Source organism: Panulirus ornatus, chromosome 20 (assembly GCF_036320965.1).
Source record: "Panulirus ornatus isolate Po-2019 chromosome 20, ASM3632096v1, whole genome shotgun sequence".
Taxonomy (NCBI): Eukaryota; Metazoa; Arthropoda; class Malacostraca; order Decapoda; family Palinuridae; genus Panulirus; species Panulirus ornatus.
The window spans coordinates 50,916,266-50,928,457 of record NC_092243.1 but is presented as its reverse complement, the minus strand read 5'-3'; positions in this window follow the sequence as shown (position 1 = coordinate 50,928,457).

Genomic DNA, 12,192 nt, shown 5'->3' with positions numbered 1-12,192 from the left:
ATAATGCTACAAATGCATGAATTATTATTACTACTTCTGTACAACATGTCTCTGAATACAGGTTCTTCAAAAGATACTGGGCATTAAATGTTATTTGGATTTATCGATAAACTGTCCCAATATTCATAATCATAAATATTTCATCACACCATATGATTACAAAAATATAGTTACTATCAAGTAATCCACATTCAACAAATTCAAGTTATTACAGTTCCAAACGTTTCCAACATTAACAAAAATTATATCACATTACTTCACCAAATAGCATCAATGTATCAAAAGTAGTACAATCTTACTAATAAAAATAGGTCCCAAAACCTTCCTACGGTGTAAAGTCTGGACAAACCAAAGATACACGCTATATATAGTATTTATTAATGCATGAATACCTTAATAAATGCTTTTGACCACAAATGGATTGCCAAAGTATTATCATTAATAGCAAAGGTAAATTTATTACCATAAGGACAGTTTTCATAATGCAATTTTCTGTGCTACACTGAAAATGTGACAACAAAAATATAAGAATTAGTTTTTTGTTACTGTGAGGTTAGGAACTACATGACCTTTTTACCCTTGGAGGCAATACCATTTGCAGTCAGCATAACTTTCAGAAACCTGGTAATGTTCCTCACAAATGCAATTTTTCTAATTCCCTATCTTTAAGTGGTTTCCTTCCATCTGTTTTGCTTTTCCATGTTTTCTTACTCTTACTTTCTCACTTGATTGAAATTGAATATAAAAACAAATAAGCATTAAATCTAATTCAAAAGCAAGTGTTCAATTATGACAAGAACATCTCTAGCAAATACCCCAAGTGTTGCTATTCACAGACATTTTGAGTTTTATATACAATACTAACCATAATGTTTGGGAGAGATTTTACATATGCCAACCATTTCAGAATGTGAAAGAGCAGACATGATGTGAAATATGAATATCAAGTAAAACCACTGTAATTACCTATTTTTAAAAGTAAGGGGCCCCTTCTACTGAACTTTCCTTCTATGAAATAGTTTTCTAAACAACTGTCTATTCCTAGAATTCATAGTTTCATTGTCTAGTTATTGTGTGTATGTGTACAATTAATCATAATTATACAGAACCTATGACTCCTTTTATTAGGCTTCAACAACTTCAAGGTTGCAATCCATGCAGAAGCAAGGAAATGATGGAATCCTTTAGAGCAACGAAGTCCTCAGGGACTACTCCTTCCCATCCATTGACAATGATATAGCCTTTCTGAGGATAAAAAGCTCTCCAAACAATGTTTGTATCTACTTTTTAATGGCCCTTGTTTGGGTTTCACTGTTACATACATACACACACACTGATATATAAAGGTCAAATTTAACTTATATATAAACATGTATAATAATACCATACTGTGAAACCATGACAAGGGCTATAAAAAAAGATGCAAATATTGTGATGGGCTTTACCATGGCTTTGGCCAAGCTAGTGATGTGTTCAAATTATGATATTTACTTTCAAGTTAAACTTTATCCATTCATAATAGCCACATAAATACTGTGGACTATTTGTTGGAGGGTGACATTAAATGATGTGAAGAGAACATACCAGTGCATGGGCCCGTGTTCACCATGAATATGCGACTGAAAAATGAGAGTCAATGGATCATGACCCAGGGTCAGGCCCACAAGGGATTGAATCTTAAACCCTGAACTTAAGGGAGAATAAGATATTTTTGGAAGAAGAGTAATAGTTTTAGAAAATCATCAGTAAAGAGAGGCTATTGGGGAAGTGCTAGCAGATAGTGAGGGGGAATGAGTGCTCTGAAGGATAGTTGTGTTCCAAGATAGGGTGGCAGATGTAGGGTGTTTGGATAGGGGAGATATATGGCTTGGTGAAGATAGAAGGGGTTGAGTGTATCAGGTGAGTTGCATAGGAAAGTGGTGGTCATGTACTTAGCATCAGACTGTGAAGGAACGATTTGGTTTAAGGACTGCAAAAGGATGTTTGGATCATGTATTTTCTTTGAAGAAAGTGTCAGAAATATAGAGAAGCAGATGGATCTGTATGGGGCATTTATGGATCTGAATATAACATATGATAGGGTGGATGGAGATGCACTGTGGAAGGTTTTATGAATAAATGGTGTGTGAGGAAAGCTACTAGAAGTGGTGAAAGTTTGTATTAAGACTGTAAGGCATGTGTGTGAATAGGAATAAAGGAGAGTGTGTAGTGGTTCCAGGTGAAGGTGGGTCTGTGGCAAGGTTGTGTGATGTCACCATAATTATTTACATTATTTATGGATGGATGGTAAGGGAGGTAAATGCAAGGGTCTTGAAGAGATGAGTGAGTATACATATTATATAGGTGATGGGTGCCTGGGAAGTGTCAGTTCTTTGCTAATTACAAAGAACTAGAGGCAGATTTGAGTGATAAATGTCAGAGGTTAGTGTCTGAGATTCAGAAAGTGTGTGAAAGGGGAAATTGGAAGTAAATGTGAATAAAAGCAAATACTATTATGTTTAGCAAGGCAGAGGGGCAGGTTAGTTGGGGTGTGAGTTTGAATGGAGAAAACTTGGAGAGAGTGGAGTGCTTTAGATACCTTGGAGTGGATATGGCTGTAAACAGAACCATGGAAATGGAAGTCAGTCATAGGGCTGGTGATGGTGACGAATCATTTTTAGTTCATCTGTCAGAGGATGTAATAAATTTAAGTACTTACTGTTCTTATGTTGATGCTGTTTTCCTGTGGGGTAGTGTGGCGATAAGAATGGATGAAGGCAAGCAAATATGAATATGTGCCTGTGAGATGTCTGTATGTGTATATGTTAATATGTAAATGTATGTATATGTGTGTGTTTATGTACATATATGTGTATGTTAGTGGATGGGCCATTCTTTGTCTGTTTCCTGGCGCTTCCTCGCTGACGAGGGAAACAGCGATTATGTATAATATGTTAAATATATATAATTTCATTTTATTTATTAAACTTTGTCACTCTCCCGTGTTAGCGAGGTAGCGCAAGGAAACAAAAAAAATGAATGGCCCAACCCACCCACATACACATGTATATACATACATGCCCACACATGCACATATACATACATATATATTTCAATGTATACATACAGACAAATATATATACACATGCACATATTGATACTTGCTGCCCTCAGCCATTCCCGTCACCATCCCGCCACACATGAAATGGCACCCCCCCTCCCCCTACACATGCGTGAGGTAGCGCTAGGAGAAGACAACAAAAGCCACATTCGTTCACACTCAGTCTCTAACTGTCATGTATAATGCACTGAAACCACAGATCCTTTTCCACATCCAGGCCCCACAAAACTTTCCATGGTTTACCCCAGACACTTCACATGCCCTGGTTCAATCCATGGACAGCACGTCGACCCCGGTATACCACATCGTTCCAATTCACTCTATTCCTTGCACGCCTTTCGCCCTCCTGCATGCTCAGGCCCGATCACTCAAAATCTTTTTCACTCCATCTTTCCACCTCCAATTTGGTCTCCCACTTCTCCTCGTTCCCTCCACTTCTGACACATATCCTCTTTGTCAATCTTTCCTCACTCATTCTCTCTATGTGACCAAACCATTTCAAAACACCCTCTTCTGCTCTCTCAACCACACTCTCTTTATTACCACACATCTCTCTCACCCTTTCATTACTTACTCGATCAAACCACCACACACCACATACTGTCCTCAAACACATACTTGCCCCTCTCTCCAAAACTCTAGCATTTACCTCCCTAACAACCCCATCCATAAACAATTTACACAACCCTGGAGACATTACGCACCCCTGCTGCGAACCAACATTCCCTGAGAACCAATCACTCCTCTCTTCCTACACATACACATGCCTTACATCCTCGATAAAAACTTTTCACTGCTTCTAACAACTTGCCTCCCACACCATATATTCTTTAGACCTTCCACAGAGCATCTCACTCAACTCTATCATATGCCTTCACCAGATCCATAAATGCTACATACAAATCCATTTGCTTTTCTAAGTATTTCTCACATACATTCTTCAAAGCAAACACCTGATCCACACATCCTCTACCACTTCTGAAACCACACTGTTCTTCCCCAATCTGATGCTCTGTAAATGCCTTCACCCTCTCAATATAATGGGTGTTTTGGTCAAGGTGGTGTGCAAAGTGAGAGGGTTAGGGAGAATGAGTTGGTAAACAGAGAGGAGGTAGTAAAAGCTTTGCGGAAGATGAAAGCCAGCAAGGTAGCGAGTTTGGATGGTATTGCAGTGGAATTTATTAAAAAGGGGGTGACTGTATTGTTGACTGGTTGGTAAGGTTATTTAATGTATGTATGACTCATGGTGAGGTGCCTGAGCATTGGCAGAATGCTTGCATAGTGTCATTGTACAAAGGCAAAGGGGATAAAAGTGAGTGCTCAAATTACAGAGGTATAAGTTTGTTGAGTACTCCTGGGAAATTATATGGGAGACAGCGACAAAGCAAAATAATAATAAATATATATATATATATATATATATATATATATATATATATATATATATATATATATATATATATGAGTCCAAGGGGAAAATGAAACAAGATAAGTTCCCAAGTGCACTTTCGTGTAATAATCACATCATCAGGAGAGACACGAGAGATAAATAACAGTCAGTTGATATAAAACGAAGACGTAACTAGGACGCCGTTTGGTAAACATGTGATTGTCCAAGACAAGACAGACAACGAGCATATCATAAACTGAAGTTATCAAGGTGAATTGTTTATGAATTTCATCAACAATAAAGTTATCCAATTTGTATAGACCTTCACTAATATTAAGGTTATAATTCTTTGAGTATTTAACAACAGAAGATGATATTTCTCATGGTACTGGAGTAGAGTTAATAACTTAGATGGCATTACCTCTGTCAATACAATGATCACAGTTTTTAATCTGATTAAACAAGGCATTTGATTCTTATCCTGTTCTTATACTATATTCATGTTACTTAAGTCTAACAGAAAGATCCTTACCAGTCTGCCCAACATAAAACTTATCACAATTTCTACATGGCACTTTATAGATGCATCTAGGAGAATTTTCTGGTGAGTTCCTGATTAAGATATTCTTCATAGTATTGTTGTTGCTGAAGGCAACATTTACATTAAAGGATTTAAGCAACATGGGAAGTAAAATTATTAAAAAGGCGAACTAAAAGTCTTGGTGTCAATGGGAGGTTTTGGCACAACTTTATAAAATGATTTCTTTGCTAACTTAAGGGATTTATTAATGAAAGATCTAGGGTACTTTAACTTAGATCCAATAAAATATATCTTCTCAAATTCATCATCAATAAACTCTGGACTGCAAATACATAATGCCCTAAGGAACATAGATTGAAATGATGATAATTTAACTCTGTCATGTTGAGATGAGTAATAATGTTTACCAAATGGCATCTTAGCTATGTCTCTTAGTTGTATATCAACTGACTGTTATATTTCTCTCACATGATTATTACACGAAAGTGCACTTGGGATCTTATCATGTTTCATTTTCCCGTGGGCTTATAGGAATATACTTGATCATGTGCTAAGAAAAAAAAATTGTGATCCTTTCCATGGACTCATAGGAATACCAGGTGGGAATACCAGGTTTACAAGGAGGGACATTATTATTATTATACTTAGTCACTGTCTCCCGTGTTAGCGAGGCAGCACTAGGAAACAGATGAAAGAATGGCCCAACCCACCCACATACACATGTATATACATAAACGCCCACACACCCACATATACATACCTATACATTTCAACGTATACATACATGTACATACACAGACATATACATATTTATACTTGCTGCCTTCATTCATACCTGCCGCCACCCCGCCACACATGAAATGGCATCCCCCTCCCCCCACATGTGCACGAGGTAACACTAGGAAAAGATAAAAAAGGCCCCATTTGTTCACAGTGTCTTTAGCTGTCATGTGTAATGCACTGAAACCACAGCTCCCCTTCCACATCCAGGCCCCACAAAATTTTCCATGGTTTACCCCAGATGCTTCACATGCTCTGGTTCAATCCACTGACAGCACATCGACCCTGGTATACCACATTGTTCCAATTCACTCTATTCCTTGCAAGCCTTTCACCCTCCTGTATGTTCAGGCCCTGATTGCTTAAAATCTTTTTCACTCCATCCTTCCACCTCCAATTTGGTCTCCCACTTCCCATTCCCTCCACCTCTGACACGTATATGTCTACTTTGTCAATCTTTCCTCACTCATTCTCTCCATATGACCAAACCATTTCAATACACCCTCTTCTGCTCTCTCAACCACACTCTTTTTATTACTACACATCTCTCTTACCCTTTCATTCTTTACTCGATCAAACCACCTCACACCACATATTGTCCTCAAACATTTCATTTCCAACACATCCACCCTCTTCCGCACAAACCTCTCTATAGCCCACGCCTCACAACCATATAACATTCTTGGAACCACTATTCCTTCAAACATATCCATTTTTGCTCTCCGAGATAATGTTCTCGCTTTCCACACACTCTTCAACGCTCCCACAACCTTTGCCCCCTCCCCAACCCTGTGACTCACTTCTGCTTTCATGGTTCCATCTGCTGCTAAATCCACTCCCAGATATCTAAAACACTTCACTTCCTCCAGTTTTTCTCCATTCAAACTTAACTCTCAATTAACTTGTCCCTCAACACTACTGAACCTAAAAACCTTGCTCTTATTCACAATTACTCTCAGCTTTCTTCTTTCACACACTTTACCAAACTCAGTCACCAGCTTCTGCAGTTTCACATATGTTTATTTATAAGGAATACTTGAATTCCTCCCATACAGATAGTAGGGGGGGACTGAAGTTCTCACATTCCTCATCATCAGTAATCTAATGTAAATTATCTTCCACCTTACTCGTATTTCTGACCACTGTGGCCACTCTCCAAATATTCTGGATCAGTTTTTCACATTTAATCCATCCCGCTTAAACTACACAATCTCGCCCCCAGTTCATCTGATCACACACTCATAAATGTATCTATTATTACAGCACCTCTTTCTCCAGCAGCTCCTTCTAAATGTAAATATTGACACCTCAACAAAGTTGACTGAAATACTTAAGAAAATTCTTTCCTGATACTCCTTGGTTAAATTACTGCCTCTTATATAGGGTGATACTTCTGTCTCTGACAAATGCATAGCAAAGGTTACTGCAGCAGAAATGGAAGAATTTATCCCCTCTTCCTCCAAGATGACCTCTTCTCCCAGTCTGTGGTTCAACCATTCCTGTTCTAAGACCATTCAAGCAAGGCATCAGGCATATCAGGCTCAGGAAAAAGTTTCTTCCTCTGACTCCCATTCAGCATTTATCAGTGCCCATAATCACTGCAAGTACAGTATCTGTGAGGTAAAGTGTTCCTTTATTCAAAGGAAGTGCATTAACCTCAACTCTGGTCTTTAACTAAGGTCATTAATATCAACTTTTGTCACTCTACCTTTCTTTCACTTTTCTGACACTACTATACCTATCTCTCCCATATAAAAAGAACCTTTTTTGATTCCTTTCTCCTCTAACCCCATCTGGATGACTTTAACATTCCTTCATCCCTTGATTTTCCTCTTACTAATTTATACCCCTTGCTGTAATGTTTTTTAACTATCTGAAAAGCACTTATGGTCCTGATGGCATCCATCCATCCTCATGTAATGATAGAGTGTGCCTCTGAACTTGCACATGTGCTTACTCATCTTCTGTTCCATTTCGGTTTAAAAACCAGAACTTTTCCTAGGAAGTATGCATTGATACATCCCATCCCTACGAAGGGTGACTGTTCTAACCCCACAAAATACCATCTACAATTTCCAAAGTCTTTGAATCCCCCCTCAACTCCCATATCCTTTGACATCCTGAATCTCATCTCTGATCTCCAGTATGGCTTCATTACTGATATTCTTTCCTATCTTACTAATGTCCACTCATCATCCATGCAAGATTTTAGGAAAATCGCATGTGGTTGCCCTTGACATATTCAAAGCTTTTGACGGAAGTGGCATCAGGGTCTTTTCTCTAAGCTACCCTCTTTTGGCTCCTCTCCCTCACTTTGCTTTCTCATATCTAGCTTCCTTTCTGGCCAATCTATCTCTATGGTTATTAATGGATCAGTCTCTACCTCCTTTCTCCAACAACAGTGGTGTCCCTCAAGGTTTTGTCCTATCTTCTACACTTTTTGTCATTTTTATCAACAATTTCCTTTCTTCCACAAATGCACTCATATGCTGATGACTCATCACTGCATTCCTCCATATCCTTCAATTCTGCTCCATCTTCTCTCACTTGATCAGTATCTCACCCCAACACAATGTCCTCAATAAATTCATACTTGGACAGGATATCTCAGTGGGATAAGACAAAATCTGGTTAAGTTTAATGCCTCCAAGACCCAGTTTCTACCCATCTCTCTATTGAAAATTCCTCAATGAACATACTTGGTATTACTGTAACATCCACTTTTTCTTGGAAATCCCACATTACAGGAAGAGCTAAGTCTGCCTCTAAGAAATTGGGAGTCCTATTTACATGCTGAAATTTCTTTTCTCCTGAATAGTTGTTCCATTTACAAAAAAAAGTACTAATCCATCCTTGTATATAGTAATGCTTTCTCATATGGGGTGGTTCTAACTCTGCATCCTTTCTGACAGATTCGAGTTGACAACAGTCCGACATATTAACTTTTCTCCCAGGCTAACTTCAAAACCTGACCTGATTGCTCTACAATACAATGTTGGTTCACTTTCCTTCCTTTATAGGTATTACTTTGGTTTCTGCTCTCAAGATCTGGCTGCTTATGTGCCCCTACCACTAGCTAGGCAATGCAATACTTGGCAAGCTGCTGCATCATGTGGTTACTGTGCAGCTGTTGATAACTCAAGGTGGGCTGTATTGATAACTGTGTCTTTCCCTGCACTTTAAAGCTTTTAACTCTCTACCTTCCCATGTCTTTCCCAATAACTATGACCTGGCATATTTTAATATAGTTTTTTTTTTACTTCTTCCAGGCTTCAATTAATACTTTTCCTTGTATATTCTTCCCTTTCATCAACCTCTCTATATCTGATTTAAGGCCCAGCCCTGATGTGGACTTTTGTCCATCAGTGGAGCCTCCAATGTGAAAAATACATGGGCAACTAGGAAAGACAGTATTGCTGATAGGCTTGTAAAGGAGAGATCTATTGGATGTGAATATGATGAGAGGGACAGGTGTTAGGAAGTCTGATTACTACTTGGTAGAGGTGAGGATAAAGGTTTCTAGAGGATTTGGTTAGAGAGAAAATGATGTGAGAAGGAAAAGGGTGGTAAAGTGACTGAGCTTGGAAAAGAGGCTTGTGTGAAGATATACCAAGAGTGAATGAAACAAAGGAAATGTGTGAAGAATGGGAGGTATTTAGGGAAGCACTGCTTATATGTGCCACAGATGTGTGGCATTTGGGAGGTAGACATGTGAGAAAGGATAGTGAGCAGTGGAATGAGAAATATAAATTGCCAGTGAAAAAGAAGAGAATTGTATGGGTACTTTTTGCAGAGAAAAAGAAGGCAAATGAGAGTTTGGGTGAGTTGCTATCAGCACACAACAAAGAAAATAAAAATTTGGAAGGAAGCTTACAGTGTGAGAAAAACAAGAAAAATGGGAACATTGGTGAAGGGAACAAAAGGGAAAATGGTAACAAGCAAAAATGAGGTGAAGAGGAGATGGAGTAAGTATTTTGAAAGATTCTAAGAGTATCAGATGATTGGGTGATAGATGAGGGATGTTTTGAATTTTGAGGTATGGGAGGTGATACAATCATAGTAAGGGTTTGGTGAACAGATAAAATGTGGTGAAAGCCTTATATTAGAAGCTCTGCAGAAAAGCAGCTAAGGTGGATGGTACTGCAGTTGAATCTTTTAAAAAAGGGGGTAATTGTCTTGTTGACTGGTCAATTAGGAACCACAAAGAATGAATGGCTGATGATGAGGTGCCTGAGGATTGGTGCCAGAGTATAAGGTAACAGGAGCAAAAAAGAATGTTTAAATTACACAGGTATAGGTTTGCTAAGTGTACCTGTTAAGTTGCATGAGGTAATTTAAACTGAAAGACTGAAGGCATACACAGAGGTACACACAGAAGGAAATGTGGAATCAGGTATTTCCTTTGAAGAATGTGTGCAAGAAATGCTTAGAGAAACAGAAGGATCTGTACATGGCATTCAAGGATCTAGAGAAAGTGTTAAGAATGTGTGGATTGGGAGGAAAACTGCTAAAAGGAGCAAAGCTTTTATCATGAGAGTAAAGAATGCATCCAAATAGGTAGAGAGGAGGATTAGCAGTTCCAGGTGAAGGTCAGTCTGCAGCACGGGCGTGTGATGTCACTGAGGCTGCTAAATTTGTTTATGGATGGGTGGTGAGGGAGGTGACTGCAAGGGTCTTGGAGAGAGAGAAGCAGGTATGCAATCTGTTGGGGAGAGAGGTGAATCAGTTGTTTTCTAATGACACTGTGCTGGTGGCAGATATGAGTGAAAACTGCGGAAGCTGATGTAAGTATTTGGGAGATTATGCGAAAGGAAAATGTTGACAGTAAATATGAATACAAGCAAGGTTATTTGGAATGTAAATCTGAATGGAGATAATCTGGAGGAAGTGGAGTGTTTTAGATACCTAGGAATAGATATGGCAGCAAATGGAACCAAGAGAGCTGAAGTGAGTCATAGGGTATGTGTATGGGGGGGTCCTGGGCTCATTGAGGAATGTGTGGAAAGAGAGGTCACTGTTTCAAAGAGCAAAGATGGATATAATCGATGGTATAGACATTCTGTAAGCGTTGTATGGATGAGAGGCTCAACCTTCACTAAATATGTAAAGAAGTGAATGGATGTGTGGCAAATTAAATATTTGAGGACAATACATGGTGTGAGGAGGGTTGATTGAATAAGAAATTATAAAGTAAGAGAGAGGTATGGTAGTAAGAAAAGTATGTATAAGAGGGCTGAAGACGGTCTGCTAAAATGGTTTGGACATGAAGAGGATAACTGAGGAAATAGAGGGAGGGCTCTGGCAGGAGTATTACCAGCCTCTCCCACAACCTGTTAACCCTTCCTCTTTTTCTATTCACTATACCAACATTTATGGTCTCTCTAGTAACCTCTCCTCTCCTAAGTTGAACGTCATCTGTCTAGTACCACTCCTAATATCTTACTTCTGTCTGACACACAGTTGTCTAATGATGTTCTCACTAGTCCCTTTTTCACATCTTACCATAACCCACTCACAATTCTGATTCAAAGGTGGTGTTTGTGCTTATTCCAGCATCAACACACCTGTTGCATGCCTCAAGAACCTTGAGTCTCAAAACTTTGATGTTATATGGCTCAAGGTCTGTCTCCCTACTTCCACACTTTTCCTCTGTTTTGCCTAGTGCTTTCCCAATTCTATGAATCTTATATCCTTATTTGACTATTCAAACTCCTGCCATGAGACTGTGACATCCTCTCACCAACAAGCCGAGATCCTCTACTTCCGGGTATTCAACATTTACTATAGGGAATGGCTGAATTCCTCCCAAACAGATTGTGGAGGGATTGAAGCCCTCCCATTCTCCATTCTCAATGATTAAGAGCAAATTATCTCCTATCCTACCCATATTCCTGACTGCTGTGACCACTCTCCTAATATTCTGGATTTTTCACCTCTAGTCCATCCCACTGTAAATACACAATCTCACCCACAACTGGTTCATCTGATCACAATTATAAATGTATCCATTCTAATGGCACCTCCCCCTCCAGCATCCCCTTCCAAGCATAAACCCTGGCACTTCAACAAAGCTGACTGGAATCACTTACATAAATTCTTTTCTGACTTTCCTTGGGTAAATTACTGTCTCTTATGTAGTGATTATTCTTATGTAGAGATTATTCTTGAAGCATTTATCCCCTCTTCCTCCAAGGCATCCTCTTCATCCAATCCTTTGTTCAACCATTCCTATTCTGAGGCCATTCAGGCAAGGGGTCAAGCATATTGGGCTTCGAAAACTCTCCTTCCTCTGCCTCTAATTCACCTTTTATCATTGCCCTTCATCACTGCAAGCATATTATCTGTGTGGCATAGTGTTCCTTTATTCAAAGAAAGTGATAC